At 33.8% G+C, this 26257-nt stretch overlaps 1 protein-coding gene across 6 annotated transcripts in view; it reads left to right on the forward strand.

Moving 5' to 3' along the window:
- ANKRD17 (ankyrin repeat domain 17) overlaps positions 1 to 26257 on the forward strand; it is a 168174-nt gene that overhangs the window by 36234 nt on the left and 105683 nt on the right. The gene's annotated exons all lie outside the window — the stretch shown is intronic.

The raw sequence follows: 26257 nt of genomic DNA on the forward strand, positions 1-26257 counted from the left end.
TTTGTAAATGAAATGAAAGTTGAAATCTGAACAAAGAAATCTTATCCTGCCGGAATTATTTTACAGATGATAGATTAGAGGAGAGAGCATAGAGAGGCCAGAGCATAAAAGCAAGAATCTGGTCAGACCTTATTCCTTGTGAAAATGTGCCAATCTGGTTCACATGATTATTGAACAAGTCTAGAATTATTTTGTTTAAAACTTCATGTTTTTGTAAATTGTAGATGTATGCTTAATAGGAAATAAAAAAAAGAAGAAAGGGCCTCGGACTTAGTGAAAAAATGTTGGCTGGTGGTGGTGACCTTTAGATTAACTCATTAGAAGGTGGGGTCTACAAAGCAGCTTTGAGTAGGTTTAGTGTCATATGTCTTAGAATTCATTTACATATTTAAGCCCAAAGCTCTGCTTGCTGTAACTATTAAAACAGCTGGTTATCTTAGTTTCTAGGGTAAAATTAAGCATATATATCAGTCTGATTGCTTAATTTAGCTGGTACATTCTGGTTCTGGATTTTTCATGTGACTTTGACATTATAAAATTAATTATTAAGTTAAAAAATAAAAGGCCCTAAAATTTAAGGCACTAATGCTTGAGAGCTCACAATAAAAATCTGCATTTTGAGTCATGAAGATTTTAAATTAATTTTCTTTTTATCCTGGTTGTATCAATTTTATAAGACCTCTTTGAGTATAAATCAGTTCAAGGAAATACATGTCAAAGTGGAAGTATAATGGGCTTTGGCCTTGGATATAGTATAACTACCAAACATCTGTATTTGTAGGTATAGATATTAAAATACATTTTTAAATCTGTGGATGTGTAGAGTTTTTTTCCTCCCTCATTAAGAAAAAAACTGGCTAATTTAAGATAAAGAGCCTCATGATGGTGAGTGGTATTCCTAATATTTAGACTGTAAGACAATTTATTAAATATGTCACTGTCTTCAGGAAGAGATTGTATTAGGAGGAGAGGGCTTGGGAAAATAAGCTGCAAAGGGAAGCTAGGCGGGGTTAGCAGGAGAAAAAGCCTATGCGCATTATAAAGTGCTGCATGATCAATGAGCATTTTCTGGAGTCCCTCAGTGTGTGCTTGGAGCTGACATTGCAGCAAGTCTCATGGCTGTTCTGCAGAATGAAAACTGATTCCATTGTATTATCTAGCTCCTTGCAGACACCTGCCAACATACTCTTTCCCCCCATCCTAAAAGCTTATTGTCTGAGTTGAATTCTCTGGTTAATTTCCATTCTTTCTGTCTCTCTCTCTCTCTCTTTTAAACTTTGATACTATCGGGTTTTCTTAGAGATGGTACGTATTATCTACTTAGAAATAGGGGTATGTACTTTCATCAAGGAACTTCAGTAATTAGGAGTGGTCACATGACTTGGGGGCTCAGTTTAAATAAGTCTGATTAGATTATAAGGTCTAGTGGTATATTTTAATGTGTTCTTAAAACATTTTTTTTGTGTGTGGATTTTAAAGAACTGTACTTTACAGATTACAGTAAATCTATTGGTGTTTTCATTAGCCATTTAAAATTTAAGTATGTAACAGATTTTGGAAGTCTGAGTTATTTTCTGGGAAAAACCCACTTGAGTATAGTTTTGTGCCTTATGTATATGTTTTTCTAATGCTGTCTTAAAAATTGACATTTCATTATTTCCACTAAAATTGTTTAGTGTTATTTTCTCAGTTTGTTTCCTGTATACCTGTTGCATTAAACCATACTGAGTGGTTTTCTCTTTATTTAATATTATTTGATTTAACTGCATATTCATGAATAATTGGCAGACTAAGTATGAAAATTACCAAGTAGTAATAAAATATGCTTCTTTTCCAAAATTGTAAGTAGTCATAATGATCTATGTAAATAAACTTATTAACTGTCTGAAACTAAATGTACCATTTTTTAAAGTACCTCATATTGCACGTCAATAGATAACATTTTGCCACTACAAGATTTCCAGGAAATTGTTTTGCTTTTTTAAAAAAGAATTAACTCTTTGTATAATGTCCAATAATGAATAATGATGTTCATCTATATACCACAGTGATAATTTTATTATTATACCTAATATTGAGCTATTTTAACTTTGTCACTATAATTTTCATCTTTGTGACTTTTTTGAACATCTCAAATTTTATGTAGATTTCTGCTTATTTATAGTAAACATTGGACCCCTTCTGTTTTTCTCTGTGTTCAAGTGTAATCTGGTCCTTTGAATCATAAATTTCTTAAAGGTGCTCTTATTAAATCTTAGGTAAAAAGAAAACTAAATCAGTATTAGTGGATATAGTGCAGATTAATTCTCATGGTGCTATATAGTTTACCTTTTAAGTTGTGATTGTTTATTATGTGTACTTATGTGTATTTAACTTGAAGTTTTAAGTGATCTTCAGAATCTTAAATAAAATATTGTAAGTACCTAAACTTGAAATCAAACTGGCAAAGATTGATTTCAAATTAATATCATTGCTTCCTAGCTCACCTTAACTAATAACTTGGGGAAAATAGCCAAATATAAGGTGATTAGAAAGGGCTCTGGGGACCCAATAATTATCTTTTAAAAAATTAGGTTATTTTTTGCTGAGACATGATTATAATTTTAGAATTCTGATGCTTTTCCTATAGGTCATATGTAATAATGGATCTTAGTACTTAGATCAGTCAGAAGAAATAGTCCTCCAAACTTTTTTTTGTATATTCCAAATTTGTGTGGGGCCGAATGAGGTATATGTCTGAGAGGTTATATATAAGCTTTTTATAAGATGAATCATATGAAAGGTCATTTCAGAAACTTGATTACTATATATTCTTAGTTTTATATTTATAATTGAACCAGTTTTTAGTAGTTGTCTATAAGAATTACAAATGAGGGAAAACTTCACAAATATTTTATCTTTTAATTTTAATTAAATTCAGAATGCTTTTTGGGGGGTATAGCATTTGATATATTTTTGTTTTTAAAAAATCGCTATTTTATGAAAATAAGAATAGTTTACAGTGTGAAGTATAAATAAGCTGTCATGCCCAGTCTGTTCCTTTGTTAACCAAAGCATGGTTTCTAGCCTTCATTTGTACTTGATTTTATAGGTTGTTATATGTAAGCTAAAAGCCCCCAACTTTGTTTCTTCCTTAAAGAAAGATCCAGTAGGTTGAGGATTTGGCTAACCCTTAGGGTAGAACTAAATTAAGGATCAGATTTAAACATAGGAAGTAGATTTATTTTTTATTTTTATTTTTTTTTAATTTTTTTTTTTTTACATTTATTTGTGAGAGACAGAGAGAGGACAGCAACGAGCAGGGGAGGGGCAGAGAGAGAGGGAGAGACAGAATCAGAAGCAGGACCAGGCTCCAAGCTGTCAGCACAGAGCCCAATGTGGGGCTCCAACCCACGAACCGCGAGATCGTGACCTGAGCCGAAGTCGGACGCTTAACCGACTGAGCCACACAGGCGCCCCAGAAAGTAGATTATTATAGAACCATTTATATTTATCGTGACATTAGAGGGTTTCTTGCATTTGTTTTGTTTTCTAAATAAGATTGAAAGAGTCACGGGGAAGTTATGTTATCCTTTTGATTTGTCAACATGATTGGACTAATGGTAAATAGTATATTTTAGTTCAAATGGAAAATCCACTTTCTGTTTACCATGAAAATTATTTTTAGTAATTATATAAATCTCCATGAAGTAGACTCTGACCAGCTACTTGCTATATATCTTTTATTCTGTAGAATATATTGCTTTATAAAATGTACACTATTTATATATTGTATCAGCAAGTCTTCTGTGGATTTTTAAAGTTTTATATTTAGTATAACTATGGTGACATTTTCACAAGGAAGAATTAGAATAACCCAATCTTAGGATGTAAGTATAAGTTTATCTAGAGACAGAAAAATTTAGCTAAATATGTAAATTATTTGAATTGATATAGATAACATTTTCCATTTTATTAAGAGGTTTTGGAAAGATCAGATGTGTTGGGCAGATTGAATCTTATAATTTCACTCCATTATTTATTGAGTACCTTCACTGTGATAGGTGCTTGAAATTCAGTGAGATTAGTCCAGCTAATTTTGCTTCACAAACTAAAGTTCAGAAGACAAAATGTCTGCCATTAGTGTTTAAGTATTCTTGCATTCAGAATGCATTCAAATGTGTATTTGAATACTAGCATTTTACTTCATTTGTTTGTTCAAACAGTTTGAAACCCGTGTTTTCAGTATTCTGAATTTTCAGTAGCATGTTTCCTTATCTGAGCACATATTTTTCTTTATTTAAGCACCTTATCTTTTTTATGGTTATCTGTGTAATTGTTAGGAATATTTATGACGTTGGGCTCTCCAGAAAGTCTCCTGGATCCCATTTTCTACCTTTTGTCCTTAAAGATTTTTCTGTTACCATTTAAATCAGCATATTGTGTATATGTGTATATGTATGTATACATACAACACACACATATATGTTTGCATATACTGTACATAACACACATTCATGTTCTTGCTGTATTATGCATTATGAATACTTTTATTTAAAAATTGAGTTTATCTTGGAGGGAGGGGCAGAAATTGTAACATTGCTTTCATACACCAACTTTGGGGGAATAGTAGATGGTAGCTAAAAGACACACGTGTATTAGTTTATAATCCCTATAAAGAATACTTATGTTTTAGGGGCGCCTGGGTGGCGCAGTCGGTTAAGCGTCTGACTTCAGCCAGGTCACGATCTCGCGGTCCGTGAGTTCGAGCCCTGCGTCAGGCTCTGGGCTGATGGCTTGGAGCCTGGAGCCTGTTTCCGATTCTGTGTCTCCCTCTCTCTCTGCCCCTCCCCCCGTTCATGCTCTGTCTCTCTCTGTCCCAAAAATAAATAAACGTTGAAAAAAAAAAAAGAATACTTACTGTTTTAGTAGAGTAGGAAGACTCCACAAACAGCTTGCAAAAACATAGTGTAACTAGAAGTATGTGAATTAATCTATTACTTATTTGAGAGTAAGGGCAGGGTTGTCCAGATGCCACTAGTCCCACATTAATCCATCATAGTCTAGTGGTTAATACATGCTGTGGTGTATGAATTACGAAAGGTCTGTGTCATGTATTATCCGCATATACACACAAAACCATTGACACTTTCCTGGCTCTGCATTGTTAGGGGTCCTTGTTCCAACACTTGACTAAAGAACTCATTCCGATATGAAATGCATTGATCACTACAAAGTTAGCATTAAAGTTCTGCTAAACCACTGGTGTTTGATTTAGTGTATAGCTTCCAGATTTGCAGACAAAGGCCTTTCAGGAGGTGTTTGTAAACATTTAATGTCTGTGATAACTTTTGGTTAAATGAGTATTTAGATCAGTATTGGTCATTAATAATTTGGTCTTGGATGGAATCAGGCTTCTAACTAGCTGGTTAAATATGGATATATGTTGTACATTGGACGCCCACATAGTTTTATGGTGGCAGTATAATTGAGCACATTAGTTACCATTTATTGAAAATTTATTGTATAGAGGGACTGTGCCAAGTACTTCACAAACATTATTTTATTTAGTCTTCTGAATGACTCTCTGAAGAGGTAGGTATCCATTTCCTAGAATGCTTATAAGGAATAAATGAGATAATGCCTATAAACATTCAGTGTAGTACTTAGCACACAGTTAATACTTAACTGTTAGCTATTTTTTAAAGTGATGATAACCCTCATATACTATTTTATGTTAGTATCATCCTCCCATTTGACAGACCAAGAAAACTTTAGCCTCAGATGAGGATTATCCTTGCAGTTCTCAATTTTTTTTGATCTCAGGATTCTTGTACATTCTTAAAAATTTGGGGGGACTCACTAGGATTTTTGTTTATGAGAGTCGCATTTGTCAATAATTTGGCTAGAAATTAAATTCAGAAAGTTAAAATTATTCATTAAAAATAATTAGTATAAACTCATTACATGTTAACATACTTTTATAAAAAAAATAACTTTTCCAAAAGAAAAGAAAACTATGGGAAGAGTGGCATTGTTTTACATTTTTTTCAACTATCTTTGAAATCTGGCTTTATAGAAGATAACTAGATTCACATCTGCTTTTATATTCAGTCTGGTGTACTACATCATTTTGTAGGGGGTCCTAAGAAGAAAATCTGATCTTACACTTATATTAGGATAAAAAAAGGAAGAATATTTTAATAACTCTTTAAGATAATTATGGATATTCTTTGATACCACTCTTAAAACTACACAAATTGTAGTTTCCTAGAGGTTAGTTGCAGTGTGGAATCTAAAAAACCATTATCAGTGAATTCCTTGAACTTTGTTAGATTAAAATCCAGTCATTTAGTGCACATTTTGAATGGATCTTGTACTCCTGCATGAGTTTATAACATCATACATTGGTCATTTTGGAAAATGATTTCTAACATACTTATGGACCTCCAAATATTGTTACATTTCATTCTGCAGTATTAAAAAACACATGTGTTCGTATCACCATTTATCTTATAAAAGTCAAAAACTAGGAAGCTGTCACAATTCAGTGTCTGATAAGACTTTCCAAAATTCTCATTTTTGCTTGAAGGCTTGAATTTATTATGGTGACAAAGAAAATGAGTTTTCCTTGAAATGACAGGCTCACTTCATTCATTTTGAGAAAATGTCTGCCAAATAAGTATCTGTCTGAAATGAAAATGGTATTCCATGAAAAAAAGCTACTGGTTTAGGTTACATTTATACAAGTGTTTGTCTTGAGATAACCACCACACTTAAGTATGTAACAGAAATGTTTTCCATTTTGTCACACAGAATATTAAAAAGTCATATACTCAAGGATGGAAATTTAAAAATTAGTACTTTCTTACTGTTTGATAATGGAAATAGGCTTTCTCCTCTGCCCCCCTTTTTAAAAATTATCTGTGCATGGCAGAAAAGAATATGATGATTGGTACCATGGCCTTGATTCGTGTTGAGGAGCCAGCATTTTTATCCACCATTACTTTTATATCATCAGTACAAATGTCAACACAGTGAAACAGGCAAACATCATCTTAGTTATTATAAGAATAGTTTTGACCTCACAGATTCTCTGGAAAAGTTGGGGAGCCCCATGGATGCTGTGGACCACACTTGACTAATGACTGGTTTACAGTATATTGCCCAAGTTCTAAGATTTAGATTTAAGTCTATTTGATTCAAATGTTTTCTTTTACCATTTTGTCAAATTTCTTAATTCATCACATAGTACCAACTTCTTTAATCTCTTTTGAAACTCCCTGTGGGACTTTTTCACTCTTCAGTTACAATATAGCAGGCTTAAGAAGTGGTAAAAAACTGGGGCACCTGGGTGGCTGTCTGTTAAGCGACCCACTTCAGTTCAGGTCATGATCTCACAGTTTGTGGGTTCGTGCCCTGCATCAGGCTCTGTGCTGACGGCTCAGAGCCTGGAGCCTACTTCAGATTCTGTGTCTCCCTCGCTCTTTCTGCCCCTCCCCCTTTCGTGCACTGTCTCTCCATCTCTCAAAAATAAATAAATGTTGAAAAAATTTTTTAAAAGGGAAAAAACTTTGGAAATTTAAATAATTGCTTAAAATTTTAAGTCCTAGGTTAATCATTCAGAATTTATGAAAAAGGAGTTTGAGGACTCCTAAGTGAAGTAGTGAGTAAAAGGAGAAGCTAGAAATAAGTAGAAATGGTTCTACTTATAGAATAACATTAAATAGTAACACTTTTGATTTTGATAAAGACAGTTATTAAAACTGAAATGGATTGTAAATTCTATCAAATGTTTTATGTTATAATTCTACTGAATGATTAGGAAAGGAGTTCATAAACTTGAATACTCATTTTAGCAAGTGAAGCAAATATATGAAGTAGTTGTCAAATTTTAATATTTTCATTTTAAAGGCTATTTATTGGCTTCTTTTCTATGTCCAATGTCAGGTGTCAGCTGGTTTTCATCCAGCCAAGGAAGTTTTTTCTATGGGACTAGCTCTTTTTTATATTGTCTATGAAAATGAAAATAAGATTCAGGTCAGGTATATCTTGATTATTATAGAGTAAGCTGTTAGTTTCAAATTCCTTTGTGTATTAGCAAAATTATATTATTTAAAATCTAATTTATACCTTTGTTTTGTATTTATATAAACATGTATATTTATATGCCCTACATTTTTGCCAGTTTTGAAATTGGCATTGAAATCATGTGTTCCCATAAGAAACAAGGAATGTCAGTAACATCTGTACATCTCTTGTCTTTTCCACTTCTCAAATGGTAATAACTCTTCTCCCCACTTGAAAATTCCAAAAGATTGTTGAGATGAGAAAAAGCGTTGAGCCAGTGTTAAACAGCTTGTTGGTTTTCTCTGCTGTCTTAATTTTTTGTTTAGTTTTGGACCTTTTATTACTAGCGTCTTTCTCTGAGTTTGGAAACCTGCTGCCCACTTCATTTGATTTCTTTTTTCTTCTGTGAATTGTCTCCATTCTGATCCTCTACTTGATGTTTGGTTATTGTGTTCAGCCTGACTCCTTGATTTCACACAGATATTCTCATTTGTTGACCTTCTCATTTGTCTGGCTAGTGTTTATCCTTAGCTAGTTCTATCCTTGAATTTGTCCTGATGCCACTTCCCCAGTCCTTGTCACATGTTCTGCATTTTTAATTTATGCCCTGTCATCGTAACAAAGACCAATATGTATTTGTGTGGACTGTTGAAGCAAGTTTGAGAAATACAGTTTCTAAATTCTTATATTTCATTAGGAAATACTGATTAAGATTTTCCAAAAACATGCTGGTGTTTAAGTGTTCGCACATATTGTAAAGTTTTCCTTCTTAATATTTTGTCACATGTGTAATAATTTGTTACCTTCTCAAAATATCTTTCTCAGTTTCTCTTTCCTGTTTTTAATTTTCTCTGTGAAATAAAACAAATGGAGAAGAAAGTTGCCCTCCCATAAAACTGTATCCATTTAAAGAACCCAAATATTAAGAGTAAGCCTCACTTATGTCATTTTAAACAATCTTGGCAGGGTGAATCATTATTTTATAAGTGTATTGAATTACAAAGATTTATCTTTTATAAAGTAAGAGTGCTAAATTCTGTTGATATTGACTTTTAAGTATTTTTAGATTATATTTAATGGACTTTTACATCTTGAGCTTATAGTGTTGTATGATTTTCTGTGAATAGTTTCATTCTTCTCGTGTCTTTAGTGACTTAGCATTATATGTTGAACACAGTAAATGCTTGTTTTTCATTTTAATTTGAGGTATTCTATATAGTGAAGGAGCCACCTATCTTTTTCCCTTGAGAAGTTTTTTGAACTCTTAGCTTTGCTCTGGTGTATACTGTATGTACATGGAATGAGGAAGAAGAAAAAGTCATTCATATAGTTATATTTTATGTTTTATAATCTTTGTATGCTATTTGGTATAAATATATTTTATTCCTGATTTTCTTAATCTTTAAAGTTAGGTTGTAGCATATAGTTTCTCTATGATCCCTTCTAGATTTTTTTTTTTTTTTTTTTTTTAAATTTTTTTTTTTTTTAATTTTTTTTTTTTCAACGTTTATTTATTTTTGGGACAGAGAGAGACAGAGCATGAATGGGGGAGGGGCAGAGAGAGAGGGAGACACAGAATCGGAAACAGGCTCCAGGCTCTGAGCCATCAGCCCAGAGCCTGACGCGGGGCTCGAACTCCCGGACCGCGAGATCGTGACCTGGCTGAAGTCGGACGCTTAACCGACTGTGCCACCCAGGCGCCCCCCTTCTAGATGTTAAAGTCTATAACTAGTCCTCTTAAGGTATTGACTTCAATAACTTCCAAACAGAAAATTTGAGATAATGGTCCCGTATATTTCAAAAGCTTTATAACCCATTTTACTGCTTCATTTCACATTAAAGAAACAAATCCAAATTCAGTTTTGCATCTGATCTATTATTTGACTTATGCTACCCACCCATCTTTATCTTTACCTTATTTATTCTGAACTGCTTCCCTTTACATTGTATTCTAATATTCTGTTACTGCTCACATTGTCTACCAGCTACCCTCTTCACTATCTATTCATTCTTTAAAGTCCTATTCCTTCCCTAGGGTTTTTCTCTCCTTGGTCTCCCTTTCAAGTTCATTATGTCTTACCGTTTTCTGCTCTTAAAAAGTTACATGACACTGTACATTTAAAATATTACATGGTCTCTATTATATCCTTGAATAAATGGAAATTCTCTAATATGGCTACCTTGGCACTCTTTAACTTTTTAAAAATTACTCATGTATTTATGTAAGATATTTTATCCTGCAAAAGAATTTGAAGTAGTTTATAAGAATATATACTCTAAAAGTACAAAAGGCAAAATTAGTAAATTAAGACCAGAGATAAAAGTAGTATACAGCAATGTATAAACAGTATGTGATTGCTAAACTTAGATCGGATTAACTAGCAGCCAAAGCCAAATTGGAAACTTGATGAGTTTTGAGCTTTGCATTGTCCATAAGTTTCACAGGCATACATTTTGTGCAATTTAGGTGTAAGAAATAATTTTTGTTTGGGCCCCCATAAGGGAGGTACTGCATGTTGTAGTAAATGATGTCTTCAGCGTTCCAAAAATAAGCTTAATATTGTTCTATAGAATGTAATCTAGTAATTATGATAAAATGCAATTTGGTTAAAAAAAATATATGGTCTGAGTACTACTCAGTTTTCTGATGGTCTGGTTTGTTCCAGGGATAAAATTTAGAACATCCAGAGCAGAGGTTGCAGACTAGTGGGTTCTTGGCCATACCAGACTTTGCAATGTGCTTTGGATAGCTGACATAACATTGACCCATACGGTGACCACTTATTTACATTTTCCTTAATTTTCTTTGCACTGTTGTGTCTTGTTTTTGTTTTGATTCCCGTATCTGGTTGAGCTGTTCCCTTATATTACTAATTTGCTAAGGATTTTTATCATCAAAAGGTATTGTCAGGTACTTTTATCTGTATCTTTTGAGGTGATCTTATTATTTTCCTCCTTTATTCTGTTATTATGTGAATTATATGAATTAACTTTTAGATTTTAAGCCAGCTTTGTATTTTTGGGATAAATTCCATTTTGGTCATGATATATGACACCTTTTTGATATGGCCAGGTTTGATTTACTTATATATTGTTGAGGATTATTGTTCTTTATAAGGCAAGGCATATTGTTCTTTAGTTTCCTTTTTATATAAAACCTTTGACGATTTTTTTGTATCAGAAAGATGTTAGCCTCATAAAGTGATTGGGAGTGTATCTTTTGTAAATTTTTTTTTAATGTTTATTTATTTTTGAGAGATAGACACAGAGCGTGAGTGGGGAAAGGGCAGAGAGAGGGAAAGACAATTCAAAGCAGGCTCCAGGCTCTGATCTGTCAGCACAGAGCCTGACGCAGGGCTCGAACTCAGGAACTGTGAGATCATGACCTGAGCTGAAGTCGAATGCTTAACCGATTGAGCCACCCAGGCACCCCATGGGAGTGTGTCTTTTCTAAAGTGTATGTTTTCTTTTTTTTTTTTTTTTTTTTTTTTTTTTTTTTTTTAAATTTTTTTTTTTCAACGTTTATTTATTTTTGGGACAGAGAGAGACAGAGCATGAACGGGGGAGGGGCAGAGAGAGAGGGAGACACAGAATCGGAAACAGGCTCCAGGCTCCGAGCCATCAGCCCAGAGCCCGATGCGGGGCTCGAACTCACGGACCGCGAGATCGTGACCTGGCTGAAGTCGGACGCTTAACCGACTGCGCCACCCAGGCGCCCCTAAAGTGTATGTTTTCTAAAAGCTTGTTTATAATTGAATGTTTGATTGAATTGGCCACTGAAGTCGTCTGCAACTAGTATTTTGTTTTGGGGAAAATTGTTAATTAAAAATTCACTCTCTTTGATAGAAGGCTATTTAGCTTTTCTTTCTGTCTGTAAGTTTTGATAATTTGTAAATCTTGTAAGGAATCTATTTCAATCTAAGTTGTTGAATTAATTGACAGTTGTTTATCATAGTCTTGTATTCTTTAAATGATGGTAGGAGCTACAGTAGTGTTCCCTCTTTCAATCCTGGTTTTGGTAATTTAGATTTTCTCTTTTTTTTTTTCCCTTGGATAATCTAATATGAAATTTGTCACTTTTATTTTTGGTAAACCTTAAGGTTTTCATTTCATGTCATCAATTTTTCTGTTCATTTTCTATTTCATTAATTTCTGCTCTTGCATTTCCTCCTTTATATTTTCTTTGTATTTAATTTGTTCTTATTACTTTAGTCGTTTTTAAGTAGAAGCCTAGATTACTGTTCTCAACTTTTATTCTTTTCAACTATGAATATTAAAAGCTATAAATGCCTTTATGCACTGCTTTAGTTATATATATATATATATATATATTACAAATTATGATGTGTTATATTTTCATTATCATTTAGTTCTAAATGTTAACTAATTTCCCCTGTGATTTCCTCTGACTCATTCAGCTTTTCTCAACTGGGGTTTCATGGGACAATTAAGCTCTGATTTTTAAGACATCTGTTTTTCCTGTGCATGTAGAATAGTACTGATTATATATCATCCTTGAGAAAATTGAGAATATAGTCACTCAAATCATTTTTGGTCATTTGTGGTTCAGATGAGGAATTCTTTTCTGAGAAAGGTTCTAGGAGTTATTAAAAAATGGTATATTTCATTTCTCATATGTTGGGATGCTACAGGTTTCCAACTTAATTAGGTGTGGTCAGAGAATATACTATACTCTGCTTTCAGTGGTTTTGTTTTGTTTTTTTTTTTTTTTTTTTTTGCTTATTTATTTATTTTGAAAGAGAGAGAGGGAGGGAGGGAGGAACAGAGAGAGAGAGAATCCCAAGCAGGCTCCCATTGTCAGTTCAGAGCCTGACATGGGGCTCAGTCTCATGAACTGTGAGATCATGACCTGAGCTGAAATCAGGAGTCCGATGCTTAACCAACTGAGTCACCCAGGTGCCCCTGCTTTCAGTTTTTAAAAATGTATCACATCATGATTTGGACATTTTTTTGGACATTTTTAAATGTTTCATCTTTCAAAATTTGGTCCATTTTGGTAAATGTTCCATACGTACTTAAAAAGAGCGTGTTTTCTGCAGTTGTTGGTTGAGTATTCCATAAATGTCAACTAGATTATATTAGTTAATAATGTTGAAGTCTCTTATATCCTTACTGAGATTCTATTTGTTCTATCAATTACTGAGAAACAAGTTTCAAAATCTAGAATAACTCATTTTTTTTTTTTTCTGATCCATCAGTTTTTGTTTTATGTATTTTGGAGCTCTGTTATGAGGTATATAAACTTTTAGGATTATTATATTTTCTGGCTAAATTGATCCTCTTATGTAGTCAAATGTCCACTTTATCTTTGTTGGTATTCCTGGTTTTATCTGGATTCTAATTTGATATTAATAATAGCTCTACCAGTTTTGAAACAATTATTTTTTTAAATCTTTATTTATTTATTTTGAGAGCACCTGTGCATGAATGGGGGTGGGGCAGAGAGAGAGGGAGAGACAGTCCCAAGCAGGCTTTACACTGGTACACAGAGCCTGATGCATGACCTGATCTGAGATCAAGAGTCAGATGCTTAAGTGACTGAGCCACCCAGGCACACCACAAGTAATGTTGCCATAGTATATTTTTCTCCGTGCTTTTAACCTTTCTCTGTTTCTATATTGAAGTATGTTTTCTGTAGACAGCATAGAGTTAGCTCTTGCCTTTTTATCCAGATTGTCCAATCTCTGCCTTTTAATTGGTGTTATTTAGTTCATTTTTACTTAATGTAATTATCAATATTTTATGTTCGAAACTACCATCTTGTTAATTGTTTTGTTTGTCCCATTTGTTTTGCTCCTTTTTTCCTTTGTTCATGTCTCTTATTTGATTATTTTTAGTGTTTTATTTTATCACCTCTCTTGCCTTATTACCTCTTTTTATTATTTTTTTTTGAGTGATTGTTTTGGCGTTTCTAATATACATGTTTTAATTATAGCTGCCTTCACATAATTTACCATTTCACATACAATGTTAGAAACCTTACAGCAGTTTATTTCTCCTTTTATGTCTCTTGTAGATTACTGTCATATATTTTATTTCTGTATACATTGTGAATCTCCAGAATAGATTACTTAAAAGTATTTTTTAATAAGGAAGACACCTATTTTTATATCATTTCTGGTGTTCTTTATTACTTTGTGTAAATCCATTTTCATTAGGTATCAACTTGAATAATTTCCATTCACCCAAATAATTTCCCATAATGTTTTCTATAGTATAGGTACGCTGGCAACAACTTCTCAGATTTTGTCTGCTAATGTCTTTTTCCTCTTATGTTTGAAGTATATTTTCACTGCATACAGTATTCTTGATTGAGTTTTTTCTTTAACACTTTAAAAGTTGTCTTTCTTTTGTCTTTTGGCTTCCATTCATCTTTTCTTTTCTTTTCTTTTCTTTTCTTTTCTTTTCTTTTCTTTTCTTTTCTTTTCTTTTCTTTTCTTTTCCGTTCCCTTTCTTTTCCTTTCTTTTTCTTTCTTTCTTTCTTTCTTTCTTTCTTTCTTTCTTTCTTTCTTTCTCTCTTTCGTTTGTTCTTTCTTTCTTTCTTTCATTCTTTCTTTCATTCTTTTTCTTTCTTTCGTTCTTTCGTTCTTTCGTTCTTTCTCTCTTTCATTCTTTTTCTCTTTCTTTCTTTCTTTCTTTCTTTTTCTTTCTTTCTTTCTTTCTGAAAGAGTATTTATTGAAAATATGGTTACTGACAGGAAGCTCCTGGCTGCTGCTGGGTTACTCTCTTGACTCACAACTGGAAGTGTTTTTTGTTTTTGTTTTGGGGGGATGGGGAGCTTCCAATTTTATTTTCTCTTCAACATTCCATCCCAAGATAGGTAGATCTTGTTGGCTTCCATTATTTCTGAAGTCAGCAGTCACTCTTAATCTTTCTTCCTTTATACATAATGTTTCTCTTTGGCTGTTTTAATATTTTTTCTTTATTATTGATTTTCAGTAGTTTTTTTTTTTTTGGTTTTTTTTTTTTTTTTTAGTGTTTATTTTTGAGAGAGGGAGGGAGGAAGGGACAGAAAGAGAGGGGGACAGAGGATCTGAAGGAGGCTTTGTGCTGGCAGCAGAGAGTTTGATGTGGGGCTTGAACTCACGAACTGAGATCATGACCTGAGCTGAAGTTGGATGCTTAACCGACTGAGCCACTCAGGTGCCCCTGATTTTCAATAGTTTTATTGTGACATGCCTTAGTTCAGTTTTCTTTGCATTTATCCTGCTTGAAGTTTGTTGAGGTTATTAGATTTGTGAATTGATGTTTTTGTGTTTAAACTTTGAGAACTTCTAGGCATTATTTCTTCAAATATTTTTTCTACCCTTCTTTTTTCCTTGGATTTCAGTTACATACTATATTGTATTGTGTCTGTCTCTGTTTAAAAAAACAAATGTTTATTCACTTTTGAGAAAATGAGCATGAGCAGGGGAGGGGCAGAGAGAAAGGGCAACAGGGATCCGAAGTCAGCTCTGCATTGACAGCAGTGAGCCAGATGTGGGGCTTGAATTCACGAACCACGAGATGTGACCTGAGCTGAAGTCAGATGCTCAATTGACACAGCCACTCAGGTGTCCCTATATTGTATTCTCTTAAAGGTAATGTTGCCTCTTTATATTTTTTTCAGCCTTATTTGTCTTCATGCTTGAGTTTGGATAATTTTTATTGCTCTATCTCAGGTTCACTGGTCCTTTTTTCTGCATTGTCATCCATTGAAATCTAATAACACACACTTTTTTTCAGCTGTGGAAATACTATTTGTCCCTTATTTTTGTAAATTTCATTTCATGTTCATGTTTTTCTTTGAATTGTTGAGCGCTTATAAAAGAGCTTAGAAGTCCTTGTCTGCTAATTCCATGCCTGTCTTTATTTAAAGCTCCATTTCTATTTATGTGTTTCTTCCCTAGTTATGAGACATATTTTCTTGCTACTTTGCAGTTTGAGTAATTTTTATTTGATGCTGGATAATTTGATACTACATTGTTGAATGTCTGAATGTTATTGTCCTTCTTTATAGAGTATTGAATTTATTTTGGGCTAGCAGTTAAGTGACTTGTGAATCAACTTTATTCTTTTTATTTTTACCCATCTTTCTTTTAAAAAAATTCTTTTAATTTAAATATTTATTTATTTTCATTAAATTTTTGCTTTTAATTCCAGTAAACACACAGTGTTATATTAGTTTTAGGTATATAATATAGTGATTCAATAATCCTGTACATTACTAGGTGCTCATCGTGATAAGTGTACTCTTTAATCCACATCACTCATTTCACCCTTCCTCCCAACCACCTCTCCTCTAGTAATCATCAGTTCTCTATATAGTTAAGAGCCTGTTTCTTGGTTTCTCTTTTTTTTCCTTCTCGTTTGTTTTGTTTCTTAAATTCCACATATGAGTGAAATCATATGGTATTGTCTTTCTCTCACCATTTTTTTTTTTTTTTTTTTTTTGAGATTTTGAAGCATTGTTACGGCATCTTTCTAGTAGCCTGTACACTAGAGTAGCCCTTTTATATGTGGCCTTTCTGGAATCTCTACCAAATACTTCATGTTTTCAATGAAATCTCTGTCTGGCTGGTTGGATATGGATGTATCCCAATCCTGTAGGAGCTCCTACAGTTGTTTCACTTACAGCTCCCTAGTAGTTATTTTCTCAATTCTTCTCTCCAGTTTTGTTTTTTTGTTTTTGTTTTTGTTTTTTTTTTTTTGCCTCACACATACTAACTTTTCTTAGCTTCTGCAGTCTCTAATCTTTGTCTCCTGAGCGAAGTAGGACGTCAGCAGTTCTTTGCTTTGTTTTCCTCAAATAGTGCTGGATGTGGCAAAACGATGGGAAGGTAGTAGAGTTCCCTTCTTTGTTTCTTTTTTCGTTATCATACCCTTTTTGTCTGTTGTCCATTGTTTGAAAAGAGATGGGAAGCCCAGTTAGGTACCAGTTACCTTGTTACGATGGTAAAGCATACAGTCACTGTATTTAAACTGTGGGGTTGTGGAAAGAATTATGTTAAGTAGACTGAATAAGCTCTGGCAAATTTGCAATGGAATATCTTTCATTCTTAACACAGTGCCACATCTTACAGTCTTTCTAGTCCTCATCTATTTACTTGTAATGTCATTTACTCAATAAATGTAGGCAGTATGTACTCAATACATAGAGTGTCATTGGCAGTTCCATTGTAGATGCTTCTGCAACAGATGACTGCCAGTATACCATGTTTGTATAGCACATCTAATATGCTTTGTTTCATATTTCATGGTACATTTTAAGAAGCCGTAAACATTTTTAGTTAAAAATTCCAAAAATTCCTCTCAACTGACTATGTGTAGAAAAGTGAATGCATTTTGAAGTAATTTAAAATAAAGCGTTTCAGGTTATTACTAATGACTCTATTGTCAGCTCTTTAGGAATGGGATGGAAAACTTCATTAATTATAATAAAATCTCCTAGAAGACTTAGAAGTTATAGAATGTTTCAAAGAAAGATAAATGAACAATGTTATTTTCTGATATATTTCCTTTTAGTCCATTTCTTTTTCTTTAAAAAAAATTTTTTTTTTTAACATTTATGTATTTTTGAGAGAGAGAGAGCCAGTGAGAGCCAGTGAGGGGCAGGGAGAGAGAGAGAGAGGGGGAGACACAGAATCTGAAACAAGTTCCAGGCTCTGAGCTGACTGTCAGCACAGAGCCCGAGGCAGGGCTCAAACTCACAAACCATGAGAGATCATGACTGGAGCCGAAGTCAGACGCTTAACCGATTGAGCCACCCAGGCGCCCCTCTTTTAGTCCATTCTTTATGCAAATACAGATTTGCACATTTTTGACAAATTGGGATCATATTGTTTAAAAATATTATATATCTTGATTTTTTTCTCCCTCACACATTATTTATATTTTTCTGTGTTCTTTCAATTTGTGCTGGAAGTATCAATTTAGAAAATGTGTCAAATTTATTTTTATTTTTATTTTGGTTATTATAAGTAATACTGCAGTGATTATTTTTTTGTTTTCTTCTAGATTTCAGAAAACTTCTGGTAGATTTTCTAGATCAAGGGATATAGACTTTGAAACCTTTCTGTTAATTACATTAATGCATATTCATTGTAAAGACTCTTGAAATGTAAAAGAGAAACACAGATATTTTATTATTTGTATTGTAGCCTGTATGTTCACATCTGAATTGTTTTTACTAGACTAAAAATTTTATGTCTTGAACTTTTTCCTGTTTTATTAATTTTTTTTTTGAAAATAATCCTTTCGGTGATTACCTAATATTTTGGGTTGACAATATAATTTACTCTGTGTGTGTGTGTGTGTGTGTGTGTGTGTGTGTGTGTATTTTCCTAAGAAAGAGTGAGTGGGGGAGAAGGGCAGAGGAAGAGAGAGAGAGAGAGAGAGAGAGAGAGAGAGAGAGAGAGAATCCCAAGCAGGCTAAGTGTTTGGCATGGAACCCGACGTGGGGCTTTATCTCACTACTCTGGGATCATAACCTGATCCGAAATCGAGTTGGACACTAAACCCACTGAGCCACCTAGGTGCCCCTTACTGTGTGTTTATATTGTTGGATATCTGGGTTACTTCCAGTTTTTCAATTGGAAAAAAGTTTTCAAAATATCCTGTAGCCATTTTGCTAATGGAAATGTGACTTTTTTTTTTGAGACCATCTTTATGTATTGATGTGAATCTTTGTCAAATCTGATAGAAAATTTTTTTTTCTGAATTTAATTTATATTTTTTGTTAAAGGTATTTTTTGCAGAACTTTTATATACATGTGTCTTTTTTGTGATTAATTTCTCTTATACTTAGAAAAATCCTTTTCCTTTTGGAGATTAGATAATATTCATCTATATCAAGTCTTGCTAGAATTTATTTTGAATTATATATTATGTGATAAGAATCTTAACTTTTTTCCCTACGGCCATTAAATAGATGATTAATTACTGAGAACATACCCTTTGTATTCCAGGATATCTATTCTTTGCAGAATGAATTTATTTTCTTTAACTAGGATTGACTAAATTCTGTGAATAATCCTTGAGTAAAAACAGAGCTTGATATCCAGAAAACCTATAGTTAAACTTGAACACTAGTACCCAAAAGGTATACATTTGGCATTGAGTTGTACTCCTATATAGTCTATCCTTTGATGGAAAGGAGAGAATGATGGAAAGGAGAGATTGGTAGTTGAGATGGGGACATCTGAAATCTAGAGATTGATGCCTGATTGTAAGAGTGCAGGATTCTCTTTTCTTCATCAGTATCTAGCATAGTGCTGAGTACATTTTAGGTATCTTGAAGTGTTTGTGTAATACCTGAGAGAAAGCATGAGAAAGAAAGGTTCTGGTGTCTTTTATGTAACTTATGAAATGTTTGACTAATTTTGAATATAAACAAAAGATAATAGGCAGAATGATTAAATGCCTTTCAATGAAAAGAAGTTATTTTTATCTTCATATAATAAAATGATTTTCATGATATAGCTATTAATTTTTATCTATTAAGCCGTAGTTTAACCTTGGTTTTGCATTAGTATCACCTAGGGTGCTTAAAAAAATATTTATGCCCAAACCATACCCCAGAATGATTAAGTCACAGGCATACATATCTATGCCTCCTATAATTTTCATCTCCTTAAAAAAGTTTTTGACAACACAGCAAAGTGTATCTTTAGCATTTCGAGGAATACTTTTGCAATGAAAATTTATATTGGTTTAGTATGTATCCTTTTTGAAGCCAGAAAAACATCAAACACCAAAATGTTCTCATGCTCACAGAGATTTACATATGTTTTTTAGTCTATCACGAGTTTTAGAATCCAAAACAAGAAACACCGAAGATCTTTTGTCTCTTTTTGCATCAGTTATGGAATGGTTTGGATTACAAAATAAAGAGAGAAGAAACACTTCTCTCCAGATTATGTGAATATATAAAAGTCTACCATGACCGACTATGGAATCTCCCCATCTGAGATTTTTTAGAAAGTACCAGCCAATTCAAAGGTCGGTTTCCATCCAGTGGAATAAAGAAGCAATTTTACTTCCTTGGCATTATGGACTAAATTATCTTTGTCCCCTTGGAGGACATTAGTACTCTTTTTTGTTGTTCATTCTAATGTACAGCTAAAGTTGAGAATCATTGCTGTAAGACTGTGGATAAAGAGAATTTAAAACAGTGTGCCCGTAAACTCTCCAAGTGTCTTAGTCAATTTGGGCTGTTATAACAAAGTAACATAGACTGGGTGCCTTATTAAACAACAGAAATTTCTTTGTTTTTTTATTTTTTTAAAGAATGTGCACAATTTTTAATGTTTATTTTGAGAGAGCAAGAGCACATGAGCGAGTAGCGGAGGAACAGAGAGAATCCCAAGCAGGTTTCATGCTGTTAACGCAGAGCCCAATGTGGGGCTCCATCTTGGACCCTGAGAACATGACCTGAGCCAAAATCAGGAGTTGGACACTTAACCAACTGAGCCACTCTGGCATTCCTAAACAGAAGACATTTTTATCTCATAGTTCTGGAGACTGGGAGTCTGAGATCTCAGGATGTCAGCGTTGTATCGGGTTCTGGTGAAGACCTTCCAGGTTACAGACTGCCAACTTTTTTTTTTTTGTTTGTTTTTTTAGAAAACCAGGAAGTGGGGGGCAGAGAGAGAGGGGGGACAGAGGAGCCAAAGCAGGCTCTGTGTTGACAGCAGGGACTCCGATGTGGGACTCAAACATACAAACTGGGAGATCATGGAAGTTTAACCGACTGAGCCACCCAGGTTCCCAGCAGACTGCCAACTTCTTGTTGTACCCTCATGTGTTAGAGAACAAAGAGGGTACTCTCATGACCCTTATAAGGGCACTAATCTCATTTGTGAGGGCTCCATCTTCATGACATCTAATTTTAATTACTTCCCAAAGATCCCACCTCCTAATACCATCATCTTGGGGGATAGGATTTCAGTATACGAAGTTTTGAGGGGACACAGACGATGTAGTCCAAAATACCAAGGAAGTAAAATTGCTTCTTTATTTGAATGCTAGATGGAGACAGATCTTTGAATTGCTGGTACTTTCTAAAAAATCTCAGATGGGGAGATTCCATAGTCTGTCATGGTAGATTTTTTCAATATTTAGATAATCTGGAGAAAAGTGTTCCTTCTCTCTTTATTTTGTAATCCAAACTATTCTATTCCATGATTAATGCAGATAGAGACAAAAGTTCTTCTGTGGTTCTTTTTTTGAATTCTGAAATTCATGATGGATTCAAAATATATGTAAATCTCAGCATGAGAACATTTTGGTGTTTGATGTTTTTCTGGCTTCAAAAAGGATACATACTAAACCAATAAAAATTTTCATTGCAATAGTTCTCCTCTAAATGCAAAAGATACACTTTATAGATACGCTGGGTTGTCAAAAACTTTAAAGGAGACAAAAAATATAGGAGGCACAGATATGTATTTGAGTCCCCAAATAAAGGTCTTGTCACAGTTAAATATCTTTGGTGGTATAATAGTCATTCAGCAAATGTTTATTGACTCTTGTGCACTGTTCTTGGCTTAGACTACAGCAGTGAAAAAGGTGAAGTTCCTACTTTCATGGAAAGTCAGTTGGAAAGACTGAAAATGTACAATTTGACTAGAAAATAAATAATACAATGTATAGTCATCAATAGTATTAAAACATAAAGCCAAGGTGATGGGGTAGACTATAGCAGAGAGGAGGAGATATTCATATAGACAGAAAATACCACTCTGAGAATTGATGGATCTAGGCAGAAACCTGAATGTTGAGAAGAAGCTAGCCATTTGAAAATCTTGGTGAATTACAGAGAGAGGGAACTGTAATTCTGAATTCCTGGGTTATGCTTCTAGTTAATGTTAAGGCATTAGAAGAGGTAGACTTAATGCGGGTGTTTGTGTAAGATAATGGGAAATTGAGACCGTGTTTTCTTCAGTTAACTAGAAGACTTCTTGCCAGGAGGTGTCTGGGAGCCTGACTTCTCTTTGTCCTTCTGGGTTTCTATTTCTGTTTTTTTCTTTTACTTTCCTTGTCTCTTTTATACCCTCCCTCCCCCACTCCCCAACACATAGACTATATTATTTATTCTGCAGTCTGTGGGAAAGGGCCCGGGGCAGGCATGGGGATGACTTCTGTAATAATCTCGAGGCATAATTTGAGGCAAATGCAGCCAAGACTAGAATGAGATATTTTGGGAAAAGACTGGGGAGTTTTTAAAATGTGCTACAGCCACTTTCTCTTGAATTTGCTCCTAGGGAAGAGGAGTTACATGTTAAGTTTTTTATTTAAAAAAAAAAATTTTTTTTAACGTTTATTTATTTTTGAGACAGAGACAGAGCATGAACGGGGGAGGGTCAGAGAGAGAGGGAGACACAGAATCTGAAACAGGCTCCAGGCTCTGAGCTGTCAGCACAGAGCCCGACGTGGGGCTCGAACTCACGGACCGCGAGATCATGACCTGAGCCGAAGTTGGCTGCTCAACCCACTGAGCCACCCAGGCGCCATGAGTTTTTTAATGATGAACTCTTCAAATTCTTGTGTATCTTTTTATATAGTACAAGTTTTAGGTTACCTTCCTTAAACAGGATGTTTAATCTTCACAATTCCTAATATTTATATAATTTTTGTTTGTGATTCATCTAATTTATTATGTAATTCATGGAGAATATGTGTTTAGTATTATTTTGAAAGTAAAGAATGGCTTTGATTTTGTTGGGGGATGTGTGGTGGGGATCAGATATCCAACAAAAGGCATTTTATAATTTTGGTTTAATCTTTGTGACTTGGGGTGAGGGTGTAGTATACTAAAGTAAATTATCTTTTTTTTTCTGATACTAGACTTTATTTTATACTAACATTATTTTTGAGGTATAGTGTTTAATTATGTGACTGGCAGCATTCCAGTTAGTCCATTTCTTTTACAAAAATATGGATTTTTGATGAAATTATGCATATATTTTAAAGCTATTTTGTCAGTATGCCATGTAGACAGCCACATTTCATAGGCATTCTTGAGTTTTTGTTTGTCAAATAGATCTGTCCTTAAATAATTTAACTCTTTATCAAACGAAGCATTCCTGATGGCTGTTCAGTAAATTTGGTATACATTTGCAATGTACCAAATGAGATTTTTCATTTGCAGTGAGAAACTAAATAATGTGTTTGGATAATTTAAGAGTTTCAGTATATAGACTTATGTATTTTTGTTACTAATTAAATGATAGTTCACATTATTTTATTATGACACTAGGTGATAGACAAAATTGGTGATATTTTAGTAAAACTCCATTGAAGGTTTTATTTTATTTTATTATTTTTAATATAATTTATTGTCATATTGGCTTACATACAATACCCAGGGCTCATCGCAACAAGTGCCCTCCTCAGTGCCCATCACCCACTTTCCCCTCTCCCCCACCCCCGCATCCACCCTCAGTTTGTTCTCTGTATTTAAGAGTCTCTTGTGGTTTGCCTCCCTCCCTTCTCTGTAACTATTTTTTTCCCCTTCCCTTCCCCCATGGTCTGTTAAGTTTCTCAAGATCCACATATGAGTGAAAACATGATATCTGTCTTTCTCTGCCTAACTTATTTCACTCAGCATAATTCCTTCCACTTCCATCCGTGTTGCTGCAAATGGCAAGATTTCATTCTCTCTCATTGCTAAGTAGTATTCCATTGTATATATAAACCACATCTTTATCCATTCATCAGTGCTGGTATAAACATTGGGGTACAAGTGCCCCTATGCATCAGCACTCCTGTATCCCTTGGGTAAATTCCTAGTAGTGCTATTGTTGGGTCATAGGGTAGTTCTATTTTTAATTTTTTGAAGAACCTCTACACTGTTTTCCAGAGCGGCTTTACCAGTTTGCATTCCCAACAGTGCAAGAGGGTTCCTGTTTCTTCACATTCTCGCCAGCATCTGTAGCTTCCGGATGTGTTCATTTTAGCCATTCTGACCGGTATGAGGTGGTATCTCAGTGTGGTTTTGATTTGTATTTCCCTGATGATGAGTGACATTGAGCATCTTTTCATGTGTCTCTTGGCCATCTGGATGTCTTCTTTGGGAAAGTGTCTATTCATGTCTTCTGCCCATTTCTTCACTGGATTATTTGTTTTAGTGTTTATTTATTTATTTTGAGAGAGAATTCCAAACCGGCTCTGTGGCTTATTCCTAGGAACCATGAGATCATGACCTGAGCTGAAATCAAGAGCCAGACACTTAACTGACTGAGCCATTGAGGCACCCCTCTGTTCAAGGTTTCTATAAAGCAAATGCTTATTTACAATTAGTTGGTATATGAAGTGCCCGTATGTTTCAGTTAGCTTAGGATACTTCGAGTTTATACTTGTTTTTCTGGGATAGTTTAAAAAATGTTTTGATTTAGACTATATATATATATATATATACACACACACACACACACACACACACACATATATATATATACACACACATACATACACACACATATATATATATATATGTGTATATATGTATATATGTGTGAATATATATACACTCTAATGTTAGGGTAATGATGGCAGTAGAACTCTGAAGTTACATTGGTTCATACAGTTTTTCCCAATATTTTTAGGGTTTGTATCACTAGATAACAGGAGCTGAATGCCAAGTATACTAACACAGTTGAATACATCAAGTCAAAGATTAAATAATATGTTTAATGAGATGCTCATTCACCTGAATTTCTGTGTGTTGGCTCAGTTTGGTTAATTGTTTTCTCTTGAAAGTGATTGTTACAGGATTCTCTTCTTTTAAATGTTACCCCATATTTACTGTATTAGTTCCTTATTTGTGGGAACTTAATATGTCTTTTCAAGCATGCCAGTATTTTTATTACAATTGTTATTTGCTTTTGTTAATGTTTTGATTACAGTTGCATAAGTTTTAAATGTCCCCAGTTCTCTTTTCCCCTGAGCCATGTTATTTTAATGTGCTGTTTGCAGAATGTGAGGTTTGTCAGGATGCATTTATTGCATTACAGCACAATTGTCTGTATTGCTATAAACATTACATGATGTAAAATAGTATTCACTATATCACCATCGGAATATAAGACTTGAATGGTATTTGTATAGTATCTTCTTTCCCACCTTCTACCACAAGAAATCTTAATGTATATGGGATATATTCGCAGCACATGATCAAAGTACTTTTTCAGAGCTGCTTAATTTAGAGTGATTGGTGGGGAGTTGGTGGCTCAGTTGGTGCTATTCAGAATATATCCTGAGTTCTAAATAGGCAGCAAACAGAACATTTGAGTCAGAGAATGTTTATAGATCTCCTTCTGAAAATTGAATATTAAACTTATTTCAAACATTTTAAATGCAGAAATAAAATATGCTTTTATTTTAAATTTAACAAGCATTTACGTATGACCTTTGATGTATAAAGAACTTGGTGGAAATCGAGATGACGTAGACATATACCCAGACATGGACCCTACCAACCAGGAGTTACTGATCTATAATTGAGACTTATGTCCAAATTAATTAACTTAACAGTGTCTATTAAATTTCCCCATGAGATTCTTTCAATAATGCAAATGATAATTAATTTTTAATCTTTTAATATCATATTTGCTTAAACCAACTACAAAATAACTCTTTCCCTAGGATGAAGACAAGTTTTTTGTGGAAACACTATGTGACTCAAACTGTGTGTGCCCACTGCTTCCTGTCTGCCAGTAGATAACAAAATCAGTGAATTAAAAAAGTAAGATATCAGTGGAGAAACCAAGCCAGGGCAAGTTATGATGAATTCCCTTGAACATGTATTTTCATGATTGCGATTTTATTTATGTCTAGTGAAATTATTCCAAAATAAGAGTTATTTACCGATAATTTGATTTTTCAGGGGCCATTTGAATAATTCTGTGAGCATTTTATTTGCCTGTGCCAAAAACAACAAACAAAAAACCCCCCACAAACTTAGTTATGGAAAGCTCTTAATATATTTCAGTCCTTGGAAATGGTCCTTGAGGTCAGGTGCTAAATAAGGGATCTAGTATAATAGGCACTTAAATATAAACTTTAAGATATAAAGGAACTATTTAAATGTCTACTTATTTTATAAAGTGTGAAAAATATTAGTTCTTGTCTAGTCTGACATTTTATAAAATAGTTTTATTATGATTCTTCACATATACCTTTGACATTAATGTCTTTAACACTCCA

Source organism: Lynx canadensis, chromosome B1 (assembly GCF_007474595.2).
Source record: "Lynx canadensis isolate LIC74 chromosome B1, mLynCan4.pri.v2, whole genome shotgun sequence".
NCBI lineage: Eukaryota > Metazoa > Chordata > Mammalia > Carnivora > Felidae > Lynx > Lynx canadensis.